This window comes from Protopterus annectens, chromosome 4.part0 (genome assembly GCF_019279795.1).
Source record: "Protopterus annectens isolate FY-2018-M chromosome 4.part0, PAN1.0, whole genome shotgun sequence".
NCBI lineage: Eukaryota > Metazoa > Chordata > Ceratodontiformes > Protopteridae > Protopterus > Protopterus annectens.
In genome coordinates, this window is record NC_056733.1 from 972,098,914 (window position 1) to 972,112,868 (window position 13,955).

The following is a 13,955-nucleotide window of genomic DNA, read 5'->3' on the forward strand; positions in this document are numbered from 1 at the left end:
TTGGGCCGTCAAAGAGAAGTGCATAGACACTTTTCATCCAGTTAAATCTAATGTATCAATAATGGAACATGGATTTATTAAATTGCTTAAAGATTGTAATATAAGAGTCATGAAGCCAGATAAGGGGGTGGCTTAGTGTTTATGGATCACTGTTTAAATGTAAACAGTTTGATGGAACATCTAAACACCCCTAATTACATTCAGGTAACTCTTAATGAAGTCAATGTAGCTTATAGGAAGATTAGGTCTACTTTGGAGGACTTGTTTTTGGAAGGTTCCATAGATATGGACCTCTATCAGTATTTAAACATGATAGCTCCTAAAACACCTGTATTATTTGGTTCTCCGAAGCTTCATAAGGACATTAGGTCCCCCTTTCAGACCAATAGTGGATGGCTGTGGTTCAATCACATACACATGTGCCAAATATATTGATAGCATGTTGAAGCCATTTATTGAGACTGAACCACAGATTTGCAAGGACTCATGGAGTTTCTTTACTAACATCACTACCTTGGAATATCAACCTGATGTGTATTTCTTAACTATAGATGTTAAAGATCTATATACAGTTATTCCTCAGAGCTTAGGTATACAGTGGGTAAGGGAATTCCTACATAGTAAAAAGGCAAATGATGATAACATTTATTTAATTGAGACCTTGCTTGAAATGGTCCTAACTAACAATTTCATGATGTTTGAAGGCATGTTTTACTTGCAGAAATCTGGCGTAGCCATGGGTTCTCCATGTGGCGCTAGCTTTGCTAACACCACTATGGCTTACTGGGAAAACAATCTGTTGTTTAAGTTCCCATTATTTCAAAACAATGTCACCTGGTACACTAGGTACCAGGATATGTTTTGCATTTGGAAAGGTGAATTATCCATGATATCAACTTTTATTGACAACATTAACAAGTCCACAAGTTTCTTGAAGTTTACTTATAGTATAGGGGAAACTTCAATTAACTATTTGGACATTGTGTTGGTTAATGACAAAAGTAATAGTAGATATAAAAGTTCTATCTATAGGAAACCGACTTACTCAAACAGCTGCCTACATTTTACTAGCAACCACCCCTACCACCAAAAAAGAGCGGTGGTTAAAGGGCAGATGGTTAGGGCTGCTCGCATGATTTCGGACAACTCAGATTTTGAGTCTGAATGTGATTACCTCTGTAATATGTTCATTAAAAGAGGTTATCCTAGTAAATTAATTAACAACATAAAAAAAAAAGTGGTTTCCAAGCATAATGTTGGTCAGTTTATTCCTTTATTAAAAGGTCAGGTTTGTTCTTTATCTTGGGCTGACTCTAACACACTAGTTAGTCCAGGGCATGATCTTATAAATAAAAGTACTAGTTGTGTAAGTTATCAAACCAGTTTTTTGTATACATATTCTTTGGATTATTGGCCCATTAGAGAGGCCTTAAACAAAAATTGGGATATCATTAAAAATGATGAAACATCATCTAAAGTTTTGGGCCTTAGTCCTTGAATAATATACAGATGGGGACAAAACCTTAAGGCCCTTTTAGAAAATAATAACAGGACACATTCTGGTAGAATTAATGGAATGTCCAAATGTGGCTCGTGTCCCCGATGTAAACATATCCTGGTTAGTAACCAGGTGGTTTTGAATCAGAAAATATATAAAATAACTGGAAAATACAATTGTGAAACAAAAGGCGTTACTTATGCTGCATCATGTAACTCCTGTAATGTGTTTTATATTGGTAAAACAGAGAGACGGTTAAGGCAGAGAATATATGAACATTGTTATGCTATAAGCAAAAAAGAAACTAACAATGCTCTGGCTAAACACTGCTCTGAGTTTCCAAGTCACATTTTTAAGTTCACAGTGTTACAGCATAGAGTTGAAAATAGTCGAGGGGGACCCTGGCAAGTTATGTTGGAAACAGATGAATTGAAATGGCAGATTAGAACAAGGGCTCATATGTTCCCAGGTATTAAAGATAATTTTTCCATCAAATGCCTTTTGAAGCTTTTTACTATGGACAGATAATAATATAATTATCAAATGTCCAACTCATGGTATTATAAGTTGATTTTTTAGGTTAGGTATATTTAATGTGGTGTTTGTTAAATATAAGTTTTATTGAGCAAATAACATTAGTTAGAGAACCTAGTTAATATAAATGCATTATAACATAGATTTATTTATTTATGTCGTATATATTTTCTGTATCTTATATAATATTTGCATTCTTTAGAGTAATTTGAAGTATTTTTAATATTTTTAATTTCTGGTTTCTTTTGATTTGATTATTTATTAAAGTTTACACATGCATTTTTAACATTTTCTATTGTAGTAGGCTGTGCTGATATGTTGTCAAGGCAACTAAAAACCCAAGTTAATTGATGGGGTTATTAACTTGCTTGTATAAAAGGAATTTGTAACAGCGTTTCAGCCGTTTGTCTGAGGAAGACGAGGCATTGTCCTACCTGAAAGTGTGATTTACAATAAATAGCAGTAATTTTATTTGGCCGGCTCTTATAGTGTTCTTTTTGTCTTCCATTTTTAAGAAATTAAGTATAGTGTGAGATGATTAAGAAAATCTGAAGAAAATTCATATAAAGATATTGAACATAATAGGAAACCTTTTTATAACTACATAAGCTGTGGGAGGAGTGGTGCAGTGGTTAGCACTGTCACCTCAAAGCAAGAGGTTCTCCTGTTTGATTTTTGGGAGGGGGTGCCTTCTGTGTGGAACCTGCATGTCCTCCCTGCTTTGTGTGGGTTCCCTCTGGGTGCTCCAGTTTCCTCCCACATTCCAATGACATGCACCTGGAGCATTTCTCCCTGGGGCTCAGTTGAAAATGGGCTCTGTCCCAGTCAGACTTTCACAGTAAACAAATGTTAAATAAATAAATAAAACACGATTGATGAACTGTGTGCAGATTCTAAAATTTATTCTCAGACACAACAGATTATACATGTATTTGCAAAATCTTATCAAAGCAGGCTCTACAAAGGGGGTGATAAGTTGTCCTAGTGACATACAGGTAACACCAGATACTGGAATCAAATTAGATTATATTGAAAAAGAACTGCACAAACTGGATCCAAACAAAACACAGGGAAGAGACGGAATTAGCAACAATGACATGAGAACAGTTCAGCAAAAACTTACAGTACTATTATATCTATTATTCACTAGGTCATATAAATATGGGGAGAGTAAGTATTGATGCACTCTTGATAAGATGAATACCGGCATGGCTTACAAATAGGACGTGGCAAGTATCACACACCAGCTGGACAGGTGAAATCCTTGGTTACAGTCAGGGTGTCCCACAGGGCTCTGTCTTAGGCCCTTACTTGTTTACGTTGTATCTTTCAGACCTAACTTTTTCATCTGAGGTGTTCTACAGTTTGTATGCAGATGACCTGAAATTGGGTAAACTGATTACGTGTTACAGATACAACATGTGTGCAAAAGAACTTGACAAAATTGACAATTTGGGCACAGGAGAGTAATATGCTGATAAATACATCAAAAACTAAACATATGAGGTTTGCGAGACATAAACTGAAGGGTGGATATTTAATACAGCACTCAGTGATTGAAAGTGTAGACTCATTTAAAGACCTGGGTATATGGGTAGATTCAGATTTGCGTTTTTTCTAAACATGTCCACCAACTGATTAGTGCTAATTATAGAACTATAGGTTGAATTAAAACATTTATAAATTCTAGGAAATCAGAAATGATGAAATCATTGTTTGTTAGTTACATTAGACCCAAACTTGAGTATGGGATAACAGTATGGAAACCTTATAAGAAAAGAAGCAAAACAAAACCAAAAAGCTGAGTGGCTTAGTGGGTAATACACTGATGAGTAAACTGGAAAGACAATAATGAAAATATACCGAAAGGGCATCCGTGGATGTGAACATTTAAGTTATTATGAAAGAGTAAAATATCTGAACTTGTACAGTGTCTCGTACAATATTTTACAGGGACCTTATTCAAGTATATAGGGCATTTAGAGACAAATATCTGGGAATGTTTTGGGGTTATCAAAAAGTAGTAGATTATCAGTAGCCGACCTACATAGAAGATTCTATAGGAATGAGAAGTGTACTAAGTGATTCTCTGAGAGAGCAGCTGATGTATGGAGTAGACTACAAAAATAACATTAAAGCAAGCACTAATTTAGATATTTTTAAGAACAGTCTGGACACTTACTATGGCAACAACTGTACAACTGTTTTGGTATATTGGCAGACTAGAAGTGCATTAAGCCCATGCTTGAAATATATGTATGTATGTGTGTGTGTATAAATATAACCACTAATACGCAGACTCAGAGATCCCTGGATATTTTTAATGTAAACATTCTGGAACAGCTCTGCACACCAACTATGGGTGCACATATCCTAGATCTGCTACTCACAAATATGAGTGAATGTTGTACCCCCCTTGTGTAACGTCTTCAATGAACTCCCATCAACCCTCAGAACCGTTAAGAACTTTTCCAAGATGAACTACCTCCTATTAAGTGATGGCATAGCTACATTCCAAACCCCCCCCCCAAACTCAGAGAACACAGTAGTCCATGTAGAAGTGTTTATGGAAACCCTGTATAAGCATGTAAATAACTGCATAGAAGCAGCAGTTCCAAAGCGAAATAAAGTTAGGACAAACTCCATAAACAAGCCTTCTTGGTGGACTCTCAGTATAAATACATGTACAAAAAAAGAAAGAAAATCCTGTTCAAAAAATATAAAAGGCTATGTCCAAAAGACAAAAAACTTCCTCATCAGTCTCAACAAGCAACTCAGGGAACTAATAAAGTCCACCAAAACCATCTTCAAGACACAAATAACTTCCCAGCCTTAGGATAACCACAAGGCATTTTTCAGTTACGTTTGCAACCTTAAAGGGAACACCCAACAGTGTGATGAAACAACAGTGAATGGATAGGTGGTAAAGAAAGAAAAGGTCATCAGTGTCCCCTAGGTACAAACAGAATCAAGGAGTGGCTTACTCGCAATTAAAAGATCCAGGTGTCAGTGGTAGAACCAGCTGGGATGATTTTTCCACCACAATCAGTGTCCCCTAGGTACAAACAGAGTCAAGGAGTGGCTTACTCGCAATTAAAAGATCCAGGTGTCAGTGGTAGAACCAGCTGGGATGATTTTTCCACCACAATCAGTGTCCCCTAGGTACAAACAGAGTCAAGGAGTGGCTTACTCGCAATTAAAAGATCCAGGTGTCAGTGGTAAAATCAGCTGGGACGATTTTTCCACCACAATCAGTGTCACCTGGTCTCCTTTTTTGGACTCTGGGATCCCCTCCTATACTTAATATGATTGACAGGGGTTGACGGCTCTATGGATGGCTTCTTGGTTCATCAGTGAGTCACTAAATAGACTGAAATGGTGGGCACTGGTCAGAGAATCCTGAAATCAAGGCATCCACTGCAATCAACTGAAAAATAGGTATATTTAAAGCCTGTATTGCACTTTGTTAACTTACATCAAGATGGCCTCCCTGCACCCTTGTGGCAGAAATGTGCAGCTCAGGTTCCATCTGAGTTGGGGATTGCTGCATAAAGGCTCAGTTGTTGTGGTTTTCCCATTGGTAGTTTGTCTTAAAACTGTTGAATTTCACCTGTATTTAAGCCTTGTGTTTGTGAGGGTTTGCTCTCAGTTAACCAGAGCTGCTCAGAGTTTGGTGACTTTAGACAGATGCCTGGAGTGCATCTAAACTGAAATCCAAGGCATCCACTGCAAACAATTGAAAAATAAGTATATTTAAATCCTGTATTGTACTTTGTTAACTGTACTTATTTGAATTGCTGCTTCAGATTATGTGTTCCAGGCAGATATGACCCTAGCTGTAAACAGCATTCTACCTTCACCCAGGATGATGCCACAATATAAACAAAAAATGATTGACTTCCACAATTGGCTTAGCTTCTGGTGTCAGTCCGGGGGGATCCAGTATCGGTCAGCCTGGGAAGACATGGCCAACAGGCCACACTGCTTTGCCAGAGATGGTCTGCACTAGTCTCCCCTAGGTTTTTGGATACTAGGTAAGGTCCTTGCCTCCCTCATACTGCCTTTTTAGGCACTGTCAAAACGACAACATTTCCAGCATAGCAAAATCCACTTGAGACAAACTCAAGGCTCTGCTGATTAATGCTAAGAGTCTAAACATGAAACTGCACACCCTAATAGCAATCCTCACCTGGGAAGATGCTGATGTCTGTGCAGTCACTGAAACATAGTTCAAGGCCATGGAGAGCACCCCAGCTGTGCAAGGCTACAATGCCTTCCACACGTTCAGACCTCAGAATGAGCATGAAAGAACCAAAAGCGGAGGTGTCTGTATCTTCATTATAGCAAAGTACACCTTGGGATTGGCCAGACAGTATGACTCTCTTGAACTGCTCCATGCACAATTAACTATAGGCAAAACACCCTACCACATCATTGCTAGCTATAGGTCTCCCACCACAAACCAAGAAAAGCACAGCTTCTATCTGAACTTACTAGAGTCACTCACCATACAGCCCAACACCTTAGTTATGGGAAATTTCAATTATCCCTCCATTGACTGGGTAATATACACAACCTGAAACATGCTCGCCTAGAGGTTCCTGCAGTTTGTCAATGACAGACAGTCTGCACCCCCACAAGAGGTTCTAATGTCCTTTACATAGTACTCACCAACATGGGTGGTCACTGTACTGCCCCCTGTGTGACGCTCTCCCTGGTAAGACTGGATCATAAAGCAGTCCCATTCAAAGTAACTATTGGACCACACCCCCCCAAAGGAGCAAAAAGTCTAAGGAACTTCTCCAAAGCAAACTACAGCCTACTAAGTGATGGTATAAAACATTTGCAATCACAGCCAGTAATGACTCCTATGCAGAGATATGCACAAATGCCTTGTATAATCATCGTAGAAAGTGTATAGACTTGGCTGTACCTGACTGGATTAAAACCAAGCCCTCCTGAAAAAACAAGCCACCTTGGTGGACATCAAGTATAAACAGATTGTATTACACAAGGAAGAAACTGATGTCCAAGAACAAGAAGCAACTGCCTCTCCAGAGGAAGAATTCCCTCCACAGATTGAACAAGCAAATCAGAAGTCTTGTAAATTTATCTAAAGCTAAAATAGCATCCCTAGCCAAGGACAGTCAAATGGCATTCTTTAACTTTGTCTGAAATCTAAAAGGAGTGTCCGGCTATGTGCTGAATTGGTAGTACACAGTACAACTCACACTATACTGGAGGAAAGTGCTAACCTGCTAACTGACAGATTTGGTGCAAACTTCACCACCCCCTGTCCCCGTCAGCCATACCTTAAAGCATACTGACACCAGTCATCTGCCTAGTATCTCTAGAGATTAAGTCTTATCCGTGCTTTCCAAGGCCAAAAACATGGCCTCAGTGGGACCAGATAACATCTCAGGTTGGTTACTAAGCAATCTAAAACATGACCTAGCTGAGCCACTTGCTGTTCTCTTTAACCATAGCCTGAGAATGGGCTTTGTACCAGCAGAATGGAGAACAGCAACAGTAATCAATAATCCCCTTGCATAAAGGGCAACCATCGACTGGCCCTGGGAACTGTAGACCCATAAGTTTAACCAGCCTCATCTGCAAGGCCATGGATAGGATCATCATGGACCTTATCAACAAGGACATAGGTGACCTTCAGACTCTAAACCCAACACAGTTTGGCTTTGTTAAAGGTAGATCATGCTTATTGAAGCTGGTTGACTTCTTTGAGAAATTCACCAAAGCCCTGGATGAAGGTAAAACAGTCCATATTGCCTCTCTAGACCTAGCCAAAGCCTTTGACATAATCCTCCACTCAGGTATCATTGAAAAACTCTGCCAAATAGGTGTTGGGGTAAGGAATACTTTAGAAGACTTAAATTAATCCTGAAAACAGTGTTGATATCAAGGAACAAAATCCAGCTATAAACCAATTTGATCTTCCTGTTCTAACTTACAGTTTTGGAGTGATTGACTGGCCCCAAAATGGGTTGGGTAGATTAGACAGGAAAACAAGAAGGGCATTTCATGCTCACCAAATGATTTATAAAAATCAGTGCAAACCAAGATTACATATTCCCTGTTCTGAAGGAGGGATGGGCCTCCTTGAAATTGATTACATGTATAGATTTGCAATCGTGGGACTCCACACATATCTGCTGACCTCACAAGACCCAAATGTAATGAAAGTTTTGAAGCATGAGGAGAATAAATCTAAGATGACTTCTCTGCTTAATCTAGCCGAAGCATATCGGCATCAAGCAGGAATGGGAATCAAACCAGCAGCAGATAAAAATCAGGCAGCAACTGAATGTGCCAAAAAACAAAAGAAAGAATATAAGGTGATGGACCAGATGAGATGGCAAGAAATGTGGAAAATGCATAAATATAATTGCAAGTATAGAAAACAGCCGGAAGAACTTCATGTTGATCAGGATCGAATGCAGGAATGGTAAAGGAGAGGCAAATTCAGACCAAGAGATGAAAGGTTAATATTGGTGGCCCAAGATAGCGGTGCTGGTTTACAAAGTCAATTGAACATGTGTGTGAAACAGACAAATGTAGGCTTTGTAAAACAGAATTGGAAACAGTCACACTCCTCATTGCTGGTTGTGACATACTAATGGCAGAAGGACTGTACACTGAAAGACATAATAATGTGGCAAGACTGTTGCACTGGGGATTGTGCAAACACTATGGTATTTCAGTGGCTGAAAAACACTGGAAAAATGAGCCACAAGGCATCAAATAAAATGATGAAGTGTACATCACATGGGATCACCCAATACCAACAGTTCAAAAGACAGATGCTAGAAAACCGAATATAGTGTTCCATGAAAAGAAGACAAAAGTAGCACTGATCATTGAAATCGCCACATGCAGTGACTACAGTGTTTTGTGTACAGAGAGACACAAAGTCATAAAGTATCAGGACTTGCAGGCAGAAATGAGAGCAATGTGGAAGAAAAATACCCAGACAGTTCCAATAGTAGGAGGAGCAACGGGGTCTTATAAAAAAGAATCTCCAATCATATTTAGATATGTTACCAATACAAATAACTCTGTATGAATTGCAGAAGGTGTCATTATTGGGCACATTGCCCATGCTGCATAGAGCGCTTTTGGCTGACATCAAGGAATGAAACAATACTAATTTCATGAACTTTAGTCATACTTTGTCTTAGGAATGGGGTCCATTCTCATCATGGTATTAGAAACCCAAAAGATTTGGAAAAATTAAAAAAGTAGGTGTTAACGCTTACATCACTAGATGAGTAGCTAACTGACTCACCAGCAGAACACATACTTACTATCAAAGTTGATGACTCCACCTCTACCAATAGACCCATCACCAATGGCACACCGCGAGGATCTGTACTGGGCCCTTTACTATTTGGAATCTATTTCTCAGAAGTTCAGTCTAAAGTAGGCAGCCTTTGGCTTACTAGGTTTGCTGTTGACTGTAAACTAGGCACAATCACTGTGTCCTCTAATGATGTTAACATATTATAGGAGGGGGTAACACAAACAAATGACTGATGCCAAAGTCACGGTATAAAACTAAATGCAAAAAGGGCACTATTATCTCAATTGGCAAAGCAGAATTCCCTAATAATTACAATACTAAAATCACCCCTCTATATTCAGACTGAGTGGAGTGACATCTGGGAACACAGTTCAACAACAATCTGAACTTTGACCACCAGGTTTCCACTGTGGTAATGAAAGCCTTCTACATTATGCATCTCATAAATAAAGGCATTGCATTCAGGTCTAAGGAGGATATAACCCCACTTTACCCGACTCTACTCAGACCATTAATAGAGTACAATGCTCCCTTCTGCCTGTATCTCAACAGACAACTGCAGCAGCTGGAGAGACAACAAAGATTTCTCCCTAAGAAGATACAAAGCCTCCAAACCATGACCCACATTGATAGACTGAAAGCCCTGTCACTGTACTCTGTAGCGTATAGGCTACTGAGAGGTGACTTGTGTCTGGCCTACAGGGCAGTCTCTGACCCTGACCTAATGGAAATGCCGCTCATCTACAAATCAAATGTTACTAGAGCCACTCATTCTAGGGATCTCAACCTTGCCAGTGACATTAACAGGACATGCTGGAGAGACAGATATGTCTCCCAGAGACTGCCACTACTCTGAAATAAACTTCCAATTCATGTAAAGCACAGCTCCACACACAATGACCCTATTCAAGCACAACCTGGACAAATGGATGGGAGACCACAAATTCATCTCAGGAGTGGCACCCTTGTCCCTCATGGACAGGGCTAGTTGGTGGTAATCTACGTCAATCTAACCGAGGACAAATGGGGCAACCTAGGATTAACATGGCAAGGATTATAAAGGCTCTAGAGCCACTAGCCTAGTAACCATGTACAAACCTATGAATCTATGGTGATTGATCAAAATGTTGAAATGCAATTGATGAGTCCCAGTATGTCATACAATGAACTCTTCAAAAACAAGAGACATCAAATAACAAAAGATTGCAAAAGGAAAACAAACAGCTTGAAATGTTTTTTCTAAGGTAAGGTATGAGGCTGGGGTTTGGGGGCAAGATTAGGGTTTGCACTTGTCAGTAAGAATGAGTGTGTGTGGGGGGGGGGTTGGTTTGCATCTACAAACCATACTAATGCAAGCTAAACCTAAGCCTAACCCTAGAGATAACAGTTGAAACAATAGATGAAAAATAAAACCGTCAGTTACAGGCTTGCTAGTACTTACCACCAGGTTTATAATGCTAATCCCAGATTGTAGATGGGGAGCTTACCCTATTATAAACCTCATACTCATGTGCCTGGTCAAATAAATAAATGCAAGCTGCTACACCTGCAGTGACTTAGGTACTGGAAATCACCTGCAGGAGTTTCTTCCTTACTGTTTATGAGGGAGATGAAATCATTTAGCTTTGTAGAAAGGTCAAACCTGATGACGTCTTGTAGAAATAAGTACATCTAGGGCATTCTGCAAGAAAGTTATATTTTAATAAATCCTTAAGAACAATGTTATTGAAATCATCCATCGTATGGGGAGTCATGCATCCTGAAAAGTATCCCATCACTACAAGTCATACGTATGTATGCCAACTAACAAGCCCTGTAACACATATCTGTCTTAAAATGAAATATGCAGCACAAAACATCCAGAGCAAAACAGTAAGCACAAATTACAAACAAATGTGTATTACACAAAGAATAATATATAACCCAAATAGGTTCATAAGTTCATAGGTTCATACTACGCTATCTGCCCTAGGGCATTTATAAGCCTAGCCAGAGTGTGTTCTGCTTTTGCCACCCATTTTAAATTAATTTTGCTATGCCCTTTTTCGAGGTTAGCATACTGTGCCTCTGTCTAACAGTGACACAGAAGTGATACCCGGGGTAAACCTACGATCTCCCATCCACTCATCAAGATTCCTCTTGAAGAGAGTCAATGAGGGACTCTGCCTAACCTGGACTGGGATTTTATTCCAGAGTGAAGGGAGCCTCTGGGTTATGAATCTATCCCTCCAGCATGTCCTATTTATTTCAGTGCTGAGGTTCAAGTCTCTCGAGCGCGTAGCTCGATGGGATTTGGATTTTCTGAGGTGCAGCATGTCCATTAATCCCGTGTTGGACATGGCTTTATACGTCAGGCACAGATCGCCTCTGAGCAAGCGGTATGCTACTGAGTAGAGCTGGAGTTTCTTTAACCGGGCAGCATATGGCATCTGTTTGAGCCCTTTGATCCTCTTGGTGAGGTACTTTTGGGGTCTTTCCAGTTGCTGCAGGTGTCTGGTAAGGTACATCCCAAAAGGGGCATTGTACTCAATTATGGGCCTGATGAGGGATGAGTAAAGAGGCACGATGACCTCCCCTGATCTAGATGCAAATCCCTTCATGATTAGGTGGGCTATATAAAATGTTTTTCTAACCACTTTGGCCACGTGGTTGTCAAATGAGAGATTTCTATCAACTTGGGTCCCCAGGTCCCTAATTACTTCTTCTGTACTTAATGGATTACCACCTATGTGGTAATTTGTGGGCACTTTGTTTTTTCCAAAGGGGATGACTATACACTTTTTGCCGTTTAGCTTGAGGCCATGGCTCTGGCACCAGTTGTCTGTTTCTATGAGGCCCTTTTGGAGGATGCGTGTGTTGGCTGGAGAGTCGATTATGGCGCCCAGTTTGCAGTCATCTGCGAACTTGGTCAGCCACAGTCCTTCCGTGTTGGCCTGTACCTCCGAGAAATATATACCGAACAAGAGAGGTCCCAGGACTGAGCCTTGTGGGATGCTACTTGTAACTGGTTTGGAGTCTGACATGGTTCCAGCAATTCTAACCATGTGGGTTCTGCCCTTGAGCCAGTTTGCAACCCATCTAGTGATATAGGGGTTTATATTTAAGCTGGTGAGCTTATCTATAATGCCCAAGTGGGGTATTGTATCGAAGGCTTTTGCGAGATCCAAGTAGGCTGTGTGGACCACCTTCCCCTCGTCAATGGCCTTGGTGACTGTTTCAAAGAAATCAACCAGGTTTAAGAGGCAGGATCTGCCTTTAACAAAGCCGAAGTGGGTAGGATCCAGTGTCTGTAGGTCCCCAATATCTTTATTTATGAGGTCCATGATGATCCTTTCCATAGCTTTGCAGACCAAGCTAGTCAGGCTTATGGGGCGATAGTTTCCAGGATCCGTTGAGGCAACAAATATGTGAGAATAATGTTTATTTACTATAAGCAACTGCATGTAAAAGTAAAGCAGTTATTGTTACATCTGTTGGTTAAATCTTGCTGAAGTATGGGTGATACTGACAAATACAGACTAAGTGTGTAATATTATTTGTTTGTGCTAGTGAAATTAAGGTAATTAGCTTGTTTAGAAAAGAAATATATACAGGGTCAGAAGAACCTTGTTTCCAAAATGATATCCTAATTCAGTATACATTTCTATGAAGGGTAAAATGATGTTTATTTGCACATAATCTGAAACAGCCAAATGACAACTTGAAAATAACAAACGCTTTGAGCCATATTAATCACAAACTACTGCCTCTGTACAAATTGCAATCAGTGGGATGCAAACAGTATAAAATAAAATTGAATCATGCCTGTGCATTTCCTTATTTCCGAGTTCTTTGACAGTTTTGCAGCGGTATCAGAATAATTCCACAGTAGCGTAGAGCTGGGTGCGTTTTAGAGGATGAAAGAGAGAACGGCAAACAGCTGTTATAAGTCATCCGCCTTCCCACAGTCCTCTTAGTCATATCACTGGAAGGACACATCTTCATGTCTTCACATCACATGCAATGCATGTAACTTTGCTGGCACAATCAGTGACCTGCTGTAAACATCGACTTTATACCACAGGAGTAGGAAGTGACACATGAGGATCAAACCAGTAATCGCACACTAAAATAAAGTGTTGCGGATTAATTTAAAAATAGTTACTAGCCACAAGTTGACTCTTTGAAGCAAAACAGAGCAGAGGTTCAAACACTCACATCATCTGCTTGTAGCACACTCAAGAAAGCATTTTACTAACAAAAAAAAACACTAGACGTAGATCACAGGAGAAGGGGGTACAGGTGTGCATGTGGTGGGCGCTGCAGGAAAAGGGGGTACTGGTGTGTGTGTGGTGGGCACTGCAAGAGAAGGGGGTACTGGTGTGTGTGTGTTGGGCACTGCAGGAGAAGGGGGGTACTGGTCTGCGTGTGGTGGGCACAGCATCACCAATCAAGCAATAAAACATACTGGATTAATTTAAAAGTAAAATGAAAAGCCACAAACTGACACCCTTAAGAGAAAAAAAAAACAGGGGTAGATAGTCAAATATACCCCCTCCATGTAGTACATTCAAAGAAAATATTACACTAATAAAAGTTGCAAGATGCTCAGCCTATCCTTGTACA